The 16,114-nt window shown below is 36.6% G+C and overlaps 1 long non-coding RNA gene and 1 pseudogene across 1 annotated transcript; one reads left to right on the top strand and one right to left on the bottom strand.

Annotated features, from left to right (window-relative positions):
• Window positions 1-2,128: 2,128 nt before the first annotated feature.
• LOC112670118 (uncharacterized) lies at window positions 2,129-12,996 on the bottom strand. The gene is made up of 3 exons (XR_003142771.3): window positions 12,804-12,996; window positions 4,806-4,918; window positions 2,129-3,017 (listed from the first exon to the last, which is right to left on the bottom strand). It is a non-coding gene; the product is annotated as an uncharacterized LOC112670118 (long non-coding RNA).
• A 156-nt stretch (window positions 12,997-13,152) lies between these two features.
• On the top strand, window positions 13,153-13,890 carry LOC112670199 (interleukin-15-like; annotated as a pseudogene).
• Window positions 13,891-16,114: the final 2,224 nt, after the last annotated feature.

Below are 16,114 nucleotides of genomic sequence, written 5' to 3'. Positions count from 1 at the left end.
GCTGACCTTATGAATGGATGAGGGAGTCAAAATAGTGAGTATTGGAATGATATGATACGAGATAAACTCCACTGGCTATTGCTGGCTTTGAAGGTGGAAGAGGGCCAGAAGACAAGGAATGCAGATGGAAAGAGCAAGAAAATGAAGTATCTCCTAAAGCCTCCAGAAGAGGAACACAGTCCTACCAAACCTTTGATTTTAGCCCAATCGAAACCCATTTTAACTCCAATCTTTGGAATGATAAGATAAATCGGCAATGTGTTAAACCACTATGTTTGTGGCAATTCGTTACAACAGCAATAAGAAACTAGCACAATCAGCAAATAGTTTAAATCTCTGAATCCATTTGTTCGACTACCTACTCTTTATTTACTACTACATAATAGTTGAATTCACTTTACATATTCACCTGCAAACATCTCCATACTTGCTCACAGACAGGGACCATGATTTACTTAACTTTTAGTCTTTGACAACTACTGCAAACCCTTGTTCCAAGAAGTTAAATAAGTTGGTAGTATTTTGCTTACCTCGCATGGCAATAATGCGCTATCAGCTGACAGTCATGGATAGCTCTATCCTCACAGTATTTGAGATTCTAAACAGGAGGATTTCGTTTTAATAATTCAACTCAAGCACTATCTCACTTCTCTCCGGATTTTACCCTAATCATAAAATTTTGAAGACGGAAATGCTAAGTTGTGTCCACTGCCCTCATTTTAGAGGAGAGTACTAAGGCACAGATTGGTGACTCATTCTATTCATTGTTGGTGAGTCTTGCATTAGATCTTGAATCAGTCTTCTTTCCAAAACAAAATGCTGATTCTAGGCATTCAAACTTGCCTTGATTGGCAAGTGAGAACAAAGTAACAATATTTCATATCCTGCCAGCAAATTATCAAAGTCTCCTAATGAATACTAATAAAAACCACAACGAATTCATCAAAATGGAGCCCCTGTTTGGGGATTTTGACAGAGGCGATCTTATGACTGTGAGATGGCTAAGTGTCACTTCTCTAGAGTAAGTATTTATATAAAAAAAGGAATAAAAAGAAATGATATATAATTTGGGTAAAGATAATGAATCATCCTCCAGATGATTTGGTTTTAAAAATGTTTCCTTTCGAAACTAAACTATATGCTCCTTTTTCTGATTCAATCTTCAAGCTGTAGAAAAGCAGAAATTATCCTCAACTATCTGGCTGCTCACCAGTGAACTATGTGAAAAGACAACAGGCTGTCCAAGCTTACCATTAAAAAATAAATATCTTTGAGATGAAATGTGTCCTGTCATAGTAAACATCAAATAGAACTTTCTTATTTTTGGGTATTTGTAGTCAATCTTGAAGTCAATGGTCTTCAGTTGGGTCATGAAGAACCAAACACTTTCAGAAAGTGTCTCATGAAGTCAAAGATTCTTTTTCAAAGACAAAACAAAAATGTGCAGTGGACTTAGAATGCTATCATTAACTTGAAATTTAAACGTAGTTTTCTCCTTTCTTTCCCTGTCATCTTCTTTGATCTCTTCTCTTCTCTATTGGTTGCTTCTGCCTCTTCTCTTTTCATCCTACTGCCTTTTTCATTACAGACAAAGTCTGGAGAGGGTTGAAATGACAAATGGTGTGCTTTTAATAGTCAGCAAATACTACTGCTCTGACCCTGAAACATGGTGACATGGAAGAAGATGGAAGTTTGAGAAGTTGTTTGTTTTGCTGGGTGAAAGAAGATTGGATTTGGCTGGATTTTTAATAAAATGCCTAGAGATTTTTTTTTCCCACTTCTCCACATCTTCACCATCAGAATGTTCTTACTTTCTGTATACAGAGCTATTTATCATATATGGCCTATTTATTTTTTATATGGCTTAGTTTATTATTATTGCTTTTGTGTTCCATAGCATTATTAACTGGCACTAAGACTGATGACTTCTTTTTTAAAGATTTTTTAAATTTACTTATTCATAGAGACACGGGGGGTGGGGGGCAGAGACACAGGCAGAGGGAGAAGCAGGCTCCATGCAGGGTGCCCAAGGTCAGACTCAATCCCAGGTCTTCAGGATCACATCCCGGGCTGCAGGCAGCGCTAAACCGCTGCACCCCTGGGGCTGCCCGAGTTCTTTTTTAAATATAGTGGACAATATATTGCTACCATACTTTAATCACGTTATTCAATACTTTAATTATGTTAATAGCAAAACAAATTCACCCAACTCCAGATAGGCAGCAGGTATATAACTTATAGAAAAAAATCTAGGTATTTGGAGTCAATTTACTCAAGGAAGAGGCAATTCTCAATAAGTTAAAAGAATAGCATCATGCTTTGGAGGCATCAAGGTCATCTAGTCAAACTACACTGGTTTGTAATTTTTTAAAACTGGAGCCAATAAAATTTAAATGAGGATCTTAAAGCTGCAAAATTAGCTGCAGGCAGAAATGGGATTCAACTCTGTCCCCCTTACTCTCAGACCAGTGGAATGTTAATCACAGATTATTAATCATTGTCTCTGCTGCTGTGAAGCAGAAGCAAGCACTCTTGGTTTCACAGAGCGCAGAGAATAGGAAGGTAAAATTTCAGACCCCTGGAATCTAACTCCAGAGGATCAGGACATGTCACGGTGCCAGAAGTTTTTTTTTTTTTAATTTGAATGCCCCAGTAACCTAGTGAAACCCTTTAAATAATCTTAAAGACATGCAAATTCCATCCTCAATTGTGTGTGTGTGTGTGGGGGGGAAACCTATTATTTACATGCCTTATGAACATTCCAAACTATGGCCTGGCTATTTAAAGAACATAAAGGTGTTAAAAAAAAAAAAAAAAAAAAGGAGACCAAATAGAAGGCCACAGAGCTAATATCCTGTACATACAACATTCAGGTTAGAATTTTATGATGACTCTGTTGGGCCAGATACAGTGCCCTGCAGGAAACGGGCTTCTTCGTTCTTCGGTCCATCTTCTATGTATAGGTGTTCATATACATACGGATTGGACACATTTGAGATCTTCCTGTGACTTCTCATCTAAAATATCAGAAAATGTTATAGATGGTTACTCCAGCTATGCTCCTGGCTGTACAGAGATCAGAGGGAAGACCATCTTATATGCATTGATATACAAATAAAGAACAAAAGTTAGCACTCCTGTCTCTGATTTATGGTGATCCCTGGAACAGGATTCTCTTTGTCAAAGGCATAAAGCAGGGACATCAATTTTTTCTTCTAAAGAGCCAGAAAGTAAGTATTCTAGGCTTTGCAGGCCCTATCATCTCTACCAGAACCTGAACTCTGATGTGGTGTGAAAGCAACCATAGATAGTAAGTGAATGTGGCATTGTTCCAATAAAACTTTATTTAAACCCAAAACTAGACTTTTAAATAAATTTCATCTGTCATGAAATCTTTTTCTTTTAAAAATTTTTAACCATTTTAAAATATAAAAACAATTCCTAGTTCCAAGGCCATTCAAAAACAGGAACATTTGGTAAAATATTTGGAATTATTCTCTGTGATATAACCCAAATATCTCTAATTTGTGTTTCAGCAATTCCATATCATTCTAAACCCTTCTGTGTTTTGAGTATGCATAACCACTTGGATGAGGTCCAGATACTTATTTTCTGGAGTGATAGACAGTAAAATCAAGAAGTCACTCCTGTGTCCTGAGATTTGGTGGCTAAATCCCACTCTCCCTTTGGAGTCTGGTGATGTGCTAGGATGATTAAACATGTAGCTCTTTTGGAGCACAGCTTCTGAAGAATCATCCTGAGAGTCATTTCCTGGCTCTAACCAATCTCTCCTCCCAAAAAAAGTCACTGCTTTCATAAATCTTAATCATATACAGTGTGTGGGAGACAAAAGAAGCAAGCAAGTAGAGATATAGCAATGTTAAAGTTAAAGTATTATCACTTACAAGTTCCTGAATCATTTGTAAATATATTTCCAGTGTAAAAAACTTCTACATAGAATGCAAAACAGCAATCTCAAAAAGACTATTAAAGTACAGGTTCCTATTTTATTTGTTTTCTTTTTTCACCAGTGGCTGTCACAAGTGGAAAAAATGAAAGTAAAAGCTATCTAATTTCTGTTTATTCTTTGACCTTCTGAAGGGTGAGCTGTAAATGTTTCTTCCAATTTAGGTCTGATTGAACACTTAGTTGGTCAGACACCTACTCACTGCAGATGCAAGTATGGATCATTCCACTCTTCCAAGTTGCTCAAAATCTATGTAGAAGGCAGGAGCTCCTTCTTTTGGTCATGCCAATATGAATTGAGGTGACTGCTCCAAATATTTCTGTTTCTCCTGTCCTTTTCTGGTCCCACCAGTCCCAAACCCTATATCCTCAGGATTTCTCCAGTGCTCTATGAATTCTTTTCCTCAGTGTCTCCTACTCCCTATGAATCTCTAATGAGTTCCCAAAGTCGTCATAAGAAGGAAGACTCAGCTGGGAAAGACCCCAGGGGACCCAGGACGGATTCTAAACTAATTACTTAGCTAGCACACACTTCCCATATCTATCCTAAGCACCAAAATAATACACTTAGGGGACAGAAGACAGAGCAGGTGTTAAGACACCAAATAAAGAAATACCACCAGGGATGCCTGGGTGGCTCAGTGGTTGAGCATCTGCTTTCGGCTCAGGGAATGATCCCGGGGTCTGGGAATCAAGTCCCACATTGGGGTCCCTGTGAGGAGCCTGTTTCAAACTCCCTCTGCCTGTGTCTCTGCTTCTCTCTCTGTGTCTCTCATGAATAAATAAATAACATCTTTAAAAAAAAAAAGAAAGAAATACCACCAGCCAGCAACTGTTACCTCAAATTGCATCTTATGCAAGCAGGGAGTGGGCTTGGCAGATCTACTTCATCTCAAGGTAGGCAAACCTTTATGAAGTTCTAATAAGGCTCCCATTGCAATCATTCCCTGAGCTGAAACACATAAAGGATAAAGACTTAGCTCCAGGAGATTCAACTTGCTAGATTTTCTGAACAAGGCATCTCTTGTAATTTCACTCTCATAGCAACTACCATGCTGGTCCCCAGCAGGGCCCCAAGGGCTCTACTTTTGAAGTATCAAAAACACCTTTCCTTACTATGAAGGGACATAGAGCTTTCCAGCAGTCACAGAAGATAAACTTTTCCTCCCTCACTCTCCCTAGGGAAAACTCTGAACTCCAAAGGAAAAAAATAACCCATTATTTTCTAAGTCAGTTAGTGGGTTTGCTTCTTAGGAGAAATAGATAGCACTTGATAAAACTGTGGGCGAGGTCAGGCTTAGGTAGAACTGTGAAGTAGAAGTACCGTCAGCACTGTCCCAGAATCTCTCTGGGCTTCTCTCATCCCTGTGGGCAACCCCTATGCCTCTGAAGCTTACTGCTTCATGTTCTTCTCCAGCCCCACAGAGCTGTCAGTCCTTATGAAAAGGATGCCCATTGTTGGGCATCAGGGACCTGAAATTCAAACTTGACTTTGTCTCTGGTATACTGTACTTAACCTACCCAGGAGAGAGGAAAAAAAAAAAAAAAAAGAAGAAGAAGATGGATGCTAAAAATACCTAGAAATGCAGAAAAAAATATTAACAAATATTCTTTACAATACAAAGATAAACTATGAAAAAAGTAAATCACCAGCAACCAAAAACTAGAAGGAAAGAGGAAACTAGAATATAACTGACTTGAGCTGGTGATCCTTAGTGTTCCAAATTTCTTGTTTTGTTTAGGATTAACTTTGTGTTAGGTCAACTGTCTGTGTTGAAATTTTTTTTTCAAGATTTTATTTATTTATTCATTAGAGAGAGAGAGCACAAGCAGGAGGATCTGCAGGTAGAGGGAGAAGTAGGCTCCCACTGAACCTGATGATCCCAGGACCCTGGGGTCATGACCTGAGCTCAAGGCAAACACTTAACTGACCTAGTCACCTGGACATCCCTCTGTGTTGAAATTTTAAAGGTAATCATCAAAGAGCTAAAATAAAGTATGCATCTTTTAACCAGGGAAATTGAACTTAAAAAGCTCACTATTGTATGAGCAGTAAGGAAAAAAGAAAAAAGGCATATTCTGGGGGGGCCTGATCTTAGGGTCCTGGAATCAAGCCAGAGGCAGGGCTCTCTGCTCAGCAGGGTGTTTGCTCCTCCCTTTCCCTTTGCCCCTTCCCTCAGCTCATGCATTTGCTCTACATCAAATAAATAAATAATAATCTTAAAAAGAAATTTCAAAAAGGCATATTCTTAAAATACACATTTCAAGAAAATTCAATATATGTGCATCACCATAATAAAAATCAATGGACTAAATCTGTCAGAGGACAAAGATTTTCATACTGGAACTTTTTTGAAAGCCAACTACATACTGTTTCTAAAAGATACATGTAGGGGCATCTGGGTGGCTCAGTAATTTAAGCGTCTGCCTTTGGCTCAGGTCATGCTTACAGGGTCCTGGGATCCAGTCCTGTTTTGGGCTCCCTGCTCAGCAGGGAATCTGCTTCTGCCTTTCCTCCTACTCATTCTGTCTCTCTCTCAAATAAATAAAATCTTTAAAAGATGCATATAAACAAAATGAATCAGAAAAATAAAATGTAAAGCATAGAAAAAGATACACAGCTATACGTTTTTTAAAAAGCAAAAGCATAGGAAAAAAGTATGTATGACACACATAGAAAAAGATGTACTAACTAAAAAAACCCTAAAGTTATATTAATGTTAAACAAAACAGATACTAAGATAAAATGCTTTTGGAGAGTAAAATGTCATATGAAGATATATAATATTCACATGAAAAGCAAATCTTAGAGACTTTTTGAAGAAAACATAGGTTATCTTTGAAATCTCCACATCAACAAGAATTCCTTAAACAAAGAAAACAATCAATTAAAAATGATACATTAAAAAAAGTTCATTGCCAAAATTAACCCATTACAAAATTAAAAGAAAAGCCAAAGGCTGGGGAAGATGTTTATGAACAGTAGAAGTTTAGTATGCTAAAATATAAAGAAGTTAATAAGTGAAAAGAAATAATTTAATGGAAAAATATACAAAGGGTTTTTGTATGCAAGTCACAAACTAGAAACCTGAACCCAAATGACCAATAAACATAGGAAAAAATATATTCAAGTAAGTATACTCTTGGTGTACTATTTAACAATCACGCTTTCTGATATTTACCCAAAGAAGTTGTAAATTTGTGTCCACATAAAAACCTGCAGCAGATGTTGATAACAGATTTATTCATAGTTGCTAAAATTTGGAAGCAACCAAGATGCCCTTCAGTAAGTGAATGAATAAATAAACTGTGGTACACATAACAATTGAATATTATTGAGCATTACAAAGACGAGCTATCAAACCATGAAACAACATGAAAGAACCTTAGAGGCATATCACTAAGTGAAAAAAGGCAATCTGAAAAGGCCTCGTACTATATGATTCCAACTACATGGCAGTCTAGAAAATGCAAATCAGTGGAGAGGTAGTAAAAGGATCAGTAGTTGCCAGGAGTTGTCTGAATAGGCAAAGTGAGTGTCTGAATAGGCAAAGAATTTTTAGGGCAGTGGAAATACTCTGCAAGATACTATAATGATGGTTCATGTCATTATACATTTGTCCAAACCCATAGAATGTGTGATATCAGGAGTAAATCTAATGTAAACTATGGACTTTGGGTGATTACGATTTATTAGTGTAGGTTCATCAGTCATAAAAAATGTACCTCTCTGGGAGATGATATTAACAATAGGGGAACCTATACATATGTGTGGGTAGAGGACATATGAGAAATCTCTGTAACTTCTGCACAAATTTTTGGGAACCTAAAACTGCTCTAAAAATAGTCTTTTTTTAAAAAGATATATTTATTTATTTGAGAGAGAGAGAGCATGTGAGCTTGCATGTGAATGGGGGGGAGGGGCGGAAGGAGCAAATCTCAAGATTCCCTGCTGAGCACAGAGGCCCCCACAGGGCTCAAACTCAGACCTATGGCATCATGACCTCAGCTGAAATCGGTCTCTGAGCCACCCAAGTCCCCTCTAAAAACCAGTTTTAAAAATATATATCTATACATATACTACCTAGAAATAAAGGCACAAATTACAACCACTACATCATTTCATACTAATCAGAATGGCAATTGTTGAAAACCCTGACAATGCCAAGTGTTACCAAAAATGTGGAATTATAGAGCTCTTACCCACTGCTGATTGGAGTTTACCTGGGGAAAAAAAAACATTTTAAGTCCAATCTGCCAAAATCTAGTTGGGTTGGAAATTCATGCACCTTATAACTCAGGAATTCCACCCAGGAAATGTCTCCCACAGGCCCCCTCAAAACCGTACACATAGAGGACAGCTGATACCAGCAGTGGATATATTAGCAAGGAATTTGAAATGAGCTAAATGTCTAACAATGGAATGAATTAATATATTTTATTTTGGTGTATGAGACTATTCAAGAATAAAGCAAATGGTCTAGTACTTCAGTTATCCATATGGTTACTTCTTGGAAACACAATATCAAGTTACAGATAAAATGCAGTACAATTTCATTTAAATAAAATTTAAAGATGCCCGAAATTGTTACTTATTTTTAGGGATGCTTACATATGTCACAATACAAGTGGGGAGCAAACACAAACCACATTAGCAGTATTGATAATATATTGTTTCCCAAGTTGGATGATCTAGATATGAGTATTCATTGTATCATGTTCTATACCATTTGGTATGTTTTATTTCATATTATTAATTTTCTCTACATTATATATGTTGATATATATATAAAATATATATACCTATTTACATATTATTTTCATAATTTATCTTTTAAATAAGTGAAAATCTAAAATGTCAACATGCTGTTTTAAGTATCATTGCTACATTTTTAATCCAGAGAAGCTTTCTGGCAATGAAAGATGGAAATGAAACCCTCCTTGCCTTTAAATTATATTGTTCATTTTCTCTCTCAAACTTGTAATCAGAGACGAGTCTGGACACGTGAGTCTTAGCTTTCCACTGTGTGCTTATAATTACTACCAAACCAGTTATACTATCTGATGGGTTCAAAATGCATTGCCTAAAGCTCACCATTTAGTGGCTTACTTTCTAAATTGTTTGCTCCCACTGATCTTCCAAGAGTCAAGGACACATGCTTCAAAAAAAATGAAATAACCAGGAGTTCTCTGCCTGAACACTTCCAATTCTGAGCCAATCCTTCCAATCTTTCTCTTATCTCTCTTAACAGGGACTATGTAACCCTGGTCTCCACATGGTTCTTCTCCATAATTTCAGTAATTAGCTTATCTGCCCTATATTTTACTGAGAGATCTCTAGGAGTAAGCTGATTATTGCATACTTGTTGGTTGTTCTGGTCAGGACCTAGCCAGGAAAATTCATCACGAAGCACTGAAACAGGGGCACCTGGGTGGCTCAGTGATTGAGCATCTACCTTCTGCTCAGGTTGTGATCCCAGGGTCAGGATAGAATCCCTCATCAGACTCCCCGCAGGGAACCTGCCTCTTCCTCTGCCTATGTTCTCTGCCTCTCTCTGTGTGTCTCTCACGAATAAAAAAAATAAAATCTTAAAAAAAAAAAAAAACACTGAAACACACAGGAGAATTCAAGCTGTTATTTTCCTATGAGATGTTCTATAAATGATAACCTCTTCTTCCAATAAAATTATGTAAGTGAAGGTCTTTCTTTCTTTTTTTTTTTTTCTAAAGGACTCAAGCATATTATGTTTCCATGAGTCATTTTGTCATTAAAGTCCATATTTTCTGAACTGACTGCATGGTGCAACAGGCCACACAGGGCATGCAAACCTAATTAATATAGCTGAGAGTTTGCAGATGCATAATGGCTCTCTCTGATGTTTCACTGTAGTATTATTTTGTCATATTGTTTCTATGCTGGAGGTGGGAAAGTAACTAAAGTAGTTTACTTTTTCTCATGATCAGGAAAATGGCAATGAGCCAATTCTGTTAAGCCATCTGAGTCTACTACAAATTTTCCAATTAGTCTGAAGGAAATAGTTCACAATATGTGCAAACATTTAGCTGTGATTGTGACCATGTTTGTAAAACTGTAGCAACTGTGTTTGCAACATTTGAAAAAGAGTATGGCACATTCGTACAATGGAATATTAGGCATCCATTTAAAATTATGTTTGAAAATAATATATACTAGTATGGAAATATATTCACAGCATATTGTTAAGGGAAAGAAGTAGATTTCAAAGCAACATATATATGTATCTCTTTTTATATTTAAAAATAGCAAGAATATAAAGTCAAAAGATATGTAACAGGTGAAGAGAATAGTGGCTATCCTTTGCTTTGTAACACAAGTGACTTTTCTTTTAACTTTTCCTAATCTGTACCTTTCAATCTTGTCACAATAATCACATATTGTCTATGTAATAAGAAATTTAAATCCACTTAAATTAACATATGAGATGACAGATTTAAGCAGAAACCAAGTTTTGGTTTTTAAAGATGGAAAAACACTTCAAAAATGTAAAAACTTCAACTTTCTGTCTGCATTGAATACATGAAAAAATGATTACTGGTAACAAAAGGTAAAATTACAAGAAAATTTTATGTCGGCCTTTTGCAAAAGTAAGATCTGCACGATAGAGCCAGCTAAGGATGGACTAGGAAAAATTAACCAAGTCAAGGAACCACTAATTAATTCAAGGACCAAACCTCCTAATTAATGAAAGTTATCAACCATCCCGAAAAGGTGAATCCAAAGAATTTCACAAATTGTTTCAGCTGTTAACAAAGGGATTAGACAGTTGGGCATTCTTGACGTAAGGGTGGAACTGCAGGTCTGAGATAGAATGGTGATATATCTCTTGGTATGGAATTATTATTTTTTAAATGAGTGATTTTTGGGGATGCCTGAGTGGCTCAGCGGTTGACCGTCTACCTTTGGCTCAGGGCATGATCGTGGAGTCCCAGGATTGAGTCCCACATCAGGCTCCCTGAATGGAGCCTGCTTCTCCCTCTGCCCATGTCTCTGCTTCTCTCTCTCTCTCTCTCTCTCTCTCTCTCTGTCTCTCATGAATAAATAAATAAAATCTTTTTAAAAAGTGATTTTTTTAATGTAGCTATTTTTTTAAAGATTTATTTATTTATTTATTTATTTTAGAGTGAGCACAGGTGGGAGGGGCAGAGGGAGAGAGAGTCTCAAGCAGACTGTGCATTGAGTGTGGAACCCAACTTGGGGGCTCGATGTCATGACCCTGAGATCAGGACCTGAGTAGAAACCAAGAGTTGGCCATTTAACCTAATGTACCACCTAGGCACTCTTTGGTGTAGATCCATTTTTACTTCCTTATTCCTAAGGCCTATTGGCCTTAGACAATGTATTCTGTTACATGTGTTAAAAATATTTATTAAAGTGATGAATCACTAAATTCTACACCTGAAACTAATATTACACTGTATGTTAACTAACTGGAACTTCAATAAAAACTTGAAAAAGAAAAAAAAATTCTTATAATTTTAAAAATTTCATTAAATAGGTTTTTCTGTCACTGAGAAGAGATGAGGAATTTTTTAAATAGTGGTTTGGTATCAAAGTGGCTTAACATTTATGAAAAATGAGATTTGTCTTTCTTCTAGCATTTTTTTCTTAGTAGTATAATCATCTAGGAACCTTGAAATAGTGGTAAAATCTTTAGATATCAATATACTACTAGAATTATGCTTAAAATCTTATTTTTTTTTTGAAATCTGAGTCTGTCCAATTAGTTTTTGCAGTTGTTACCATAAAAGTCTTTGAAAGACCTCTAAGCTTCCACTCAGTCACCTTTGTAGAAGTAAACTTTTGAAACACAAGTCACCAATATGATTCTGTCCCTCCCAAGTGTGCTCTTGGACAATTTAATTGGCTTTCCATTAAGCCAAAGGAATGGCAATCTCTGTTAAGCCAGATATTCCTAACCTTTCAGTGTGGTTGCACATTTACTCACAGTACATGTAGATCTATTAAAAAAAGAAAAGAGGGGCACTTGGGTGGCTCAGTTAGTTAAGTGGTTGCCTTCTGCTCAGGTCATGATCCTGGGGTCCTGTAGTTCACAGGAAAGAGTACTGGAGAGGAATGACTTTACACACAGAGAGAGCTTCAGAAATCTACAGAGGATCATCCTTGAGTCTTCGGCTGAGTTCTGATCAGCACTTGTATGTGAAGAAACTATCAATAACTAAAGAAAGAAATACTCAGAAGGCAAGCCCTAGGGCTCACCCAAAGCTGGAAATAGCTTTTGTGCTCACCGTGAGAACAGAAAGTCTCATCATAGGAGAGCCATTGAATTGAATATTCAAAACATTACAGCCTTGCTAATTCAAAACATTACAGCCTTGCTAATTAGCCCTAAAAACTATTTTGATTCCACCTAACAAAACGTGAAATGACAGTAAAGCTATATACTCTTTACAAGTAATTTAGTAGCCTCCTACAATGAAATTCAAGAATATATAGAAATGTAAAAATATCTAGCACCTAACAATACAAAAATATCTACCACCACCAAAATCTAAAATTTACATTCTCTGCATAAAACCAAGACTTACCAGACATACGAAAGAGCAGAAAAATATCCCCATGATGAGGGGAAAAATCAATCAATAGAAACAGACCCAGAAATAGTGTGGATTCTAGTGGACAAGAGCATCACATAGCTGGTATAATTATATGCCACATGCTCAAGAAGCATTGAGCATGTAGAGACATGAATATATTTTTAAAAGATTCAAACCACTAGAAGTGAAAAATGGGATGTCTGAGTATCTTCTGAATATAAACCCTTAACATGTTCTGTTACCTCTTCCTAGAATACTCTTCCTCTCCCATTTCGTTGCTAAAAGTTGTTACTCAGATTTCATCTCTATTTTCACTTCCTCAAGGAAAATCTGCCTAATTGCTCTTTCACTTTTCTTTTCGTTGGGGGTTGGGACTCTCTGGGTTCAGGGCACCCAGGGGGAACCCCAGCTGATTCGATCTGATCGTGGCAGTTGAAGCCCGTCGCCAGGGAAGGGAGCCGGGTGGCTGCGCTGGTTGCCACCCTCTGCCCTGAAGCCTAGACTCATTGGAGGAAGTATCCTGGATGGATGGGAACCATTGCCATAGCCCGCTCTTCTTCAATACTTAAGGATTTACCCTGGCATTGAGTAATAAGAATTTCGAAACCACTTTTGAGAACTATTTCCATCCAGTGCTATTTGTGTTAACTTCTGAATATTTTCTGACTGAGGCTGGCATTCATGTCTTCATTTTGGGCTGTATCAGTGCAGGCATTCCTAAAACAGATGCAAACTGGCAGGAGGTTATACTTGATTTGGAAAGAATTGACAATCTTATTCAATCTATACATATTGATACTGTTCTTATCTACTGAAAGTGATGTGCATCCCAGTTGCTAAGTAACAGCAATGAAGTGCTTTCTCCTGGAGTTAGGTGTTATTTCGTTTGAGTCCAACAATAATCCCATTAAGGAAACAGCAGAGAATTTTATCATCCTCACAAACAGTGATTTATCTTCAAAAGGGAATATAACTGAAACAGGATGCAAAGAATGTGAGGAACTGGAGGAAAAAAGTATTAAAGAATTTTTGCAGAGTTTTATACATAGTGTACAAATGTTTATCAACTGTTCTTGATTGTAAATCATCCTTTCCAGCATTTCTGCTATTAACAAACATCTCTCATGGCTTAAAGGAGGTGAAACTCTACGCAGTTCACATAGGCTGCACAAACAAATTTTTCTAACAAGAGGATGATCCTGAATCTTGGATTGGGTGAACTCTTAGAAATGAAGGCAGAAAAATGGCATTGAGTAACGTGGTGTCTATGAACTACCCTGGTACTGATTTTGTTCATTTATTCTTAATTTATTACTGAAATTATACATATTTGTAGCATAATATAAAATATTGAATAAAATTGTGTATATACTCTATCCTTTGGAATTACACTGATATTTACCCCTTGTAAGAAAATAGGGGTTCACGTGACATTTGTTCAGGGGCAATAGTAAAATTGCATAGTCGGCAGGGCTGATGATATGCATTGGTGCAGGCAAACTGTCTGCTCTAGCCAGTGAGGAGCGGCTAACCACCAGCCTTCACTTACTTCTCCAGTAGATATAGCACAAGGAGGAAGAATATATTGGGCTACCAATGAGAAAGGAGGAATAGATACGAAACTGTGCTTTACTCTGTAATTTAGATATTGATACATAAAGCACCTGTTATAAAAGACAGTGCTGAACCCCAGGATGTACAGTGTGTCAGTAAATCTTAGGTGGGAGTGACAAAAATAAACTTTCACCAATAGGTGGAATCATGTATAGAAAACCCATGGTTGTAATGTTATATTTCATGCTTTCCCAAGTGCAGCTGTTTTATTTTCACATTTTGTTGCCGTGTTTGTATAATAATAACAAAAAACCTTGCTGATTTGTTAGAGCCAACATTATCTGACATAAAATAATTGTTTATATATTTTTGCACTGTACTGTTTGAAATTTACGTTTTTTTTTAATAAAACTATGACTAAAATAGAAAAAAAAAAAAAAAGAAAATCTGCCTAATCTCCAAACTAGATCATACCCCTCGGCTACATGATGATACGAATCCAAATACCAACAATTTACTGTCCTTATCACAAATATGCTTTAGGAGATTATATTAAATATTATTTAGGTGATTATGTGTTTAATCCCTGTCTCCATGCTATCCCAAGCACCATGCTGACATGAGTCAATGTTTGGTTTTATTTACTGCCGTCTCCGCTACCTCACATAGTATTGGACACATACAAAAGATTTGACACTTGTGGAAAGAGGGAAGGAATAGGTGGTGGAAATCACCAAGGAAATGGAGAAAGTCTATCTCTTCAAAGTGTTGACTTATTTATTTATTTATTTAAATATTTTATTTATGTATTCATGAGAGACACAGAGAGAGAGAGAGAATGGCAGAGACACAGGTAGAGGGAGAAGCAGGCTCCATGCAGGGAGACTAATGCCGGACTCGATCCCGCGACTTCAGGACCAAGCCCTGGACCGAAGGCAGGCACTAAACCACTGAGCCACAAGGGATCCCCTCTTCAGAAGTGTTTAAACCCAGAAGCATTATATATATAAAGTATGCAAAAATTGCATACAGTTTCAAATTTGACAGATCAAATATACAAGTCTTGATTGGTGTACATATCTGGTTAAGAAAAACACAAAATTGTTGCCTTTTCTTTAGCTATGGTTCCCAGGAATTAGATTTCTGTTTCTGACACAGATATGCCTAATCTTTAACTTTATAATTAACCTTGGACAACACGAGTTTGATCTATACAAGTCCACGTATATGTGGATTTTTTTTTCAAGAAATAAGTGTATTTTCTCTTCTTTATGATGTTTATAACATTTTCTTTTCTCCAGTTTTCTTTATTCTAAGATTGCATATAACATATAAAATATGCGTCAACTGTTTTCATTATCGGTAAGGCTTCTTGTCAACAGTAGGCTATTGGTAATTAAGTTTTGGAGGGAGTCAAAAGTTGTAAAATCAATGGGATACTTACAAGTACTAGATCTTCACTTGTTGCTTTGATTCCAATTGGAACTTCAGATGGTAGGGGGGACATCTGATGGGGACTGTAAAATGTATTGTTTGTAGCAATAAAATTGGAAAATTGGACCAACTCTATCCCTAAAATTGGAACAACTCTATTCTTACTTATTGCATGTTTTAGAGGCTACAATCTCAGAATATCAGGTAGAAAGAGAGGTACTGGTTGTACTGGGGCAAATGTGAGACATAGTTTTTTTTTGTTTGTTTGTTCTGCTGTTTCTCTAGGTTTTGTTCCTCTAGGATTGCTTTCTTGAAAGATAATTTTAGTACTCTGATTATTGTCAAAAATTGGTTTGTAGGAGGATATTTAAATGTTGTATTATCACCAGTTGAATATTCAAATAGATGAGCTTAATTGATTTTAAGGTGTGTTTTCTTTTGAGATAATGTAATGACTCTTAGTGTTGACTCTGCTACTTACACTGTGTGATTAACAGGATTCAAATGTTTAAATGTTTAACATTAAATGTTTAAACATTTGAATTGGAAGTTAAAAATATGCGTA

This window comes from Canis lupus, chromosome 25 (genome assembly GCF_003254725.2).
Source record: "Canis lupus dingo isolate Sandy chromosome 25, ASM325472v2, whole genome shotgun sequence".
NCBI lineage: Eukaryota > Metazoa > Chordata > Mammalia > Carnivora > Canidae > Canis > Canis lupus.
This window is presented reverse-complemented; position numbering and strand designations above follow the sequence as displayed.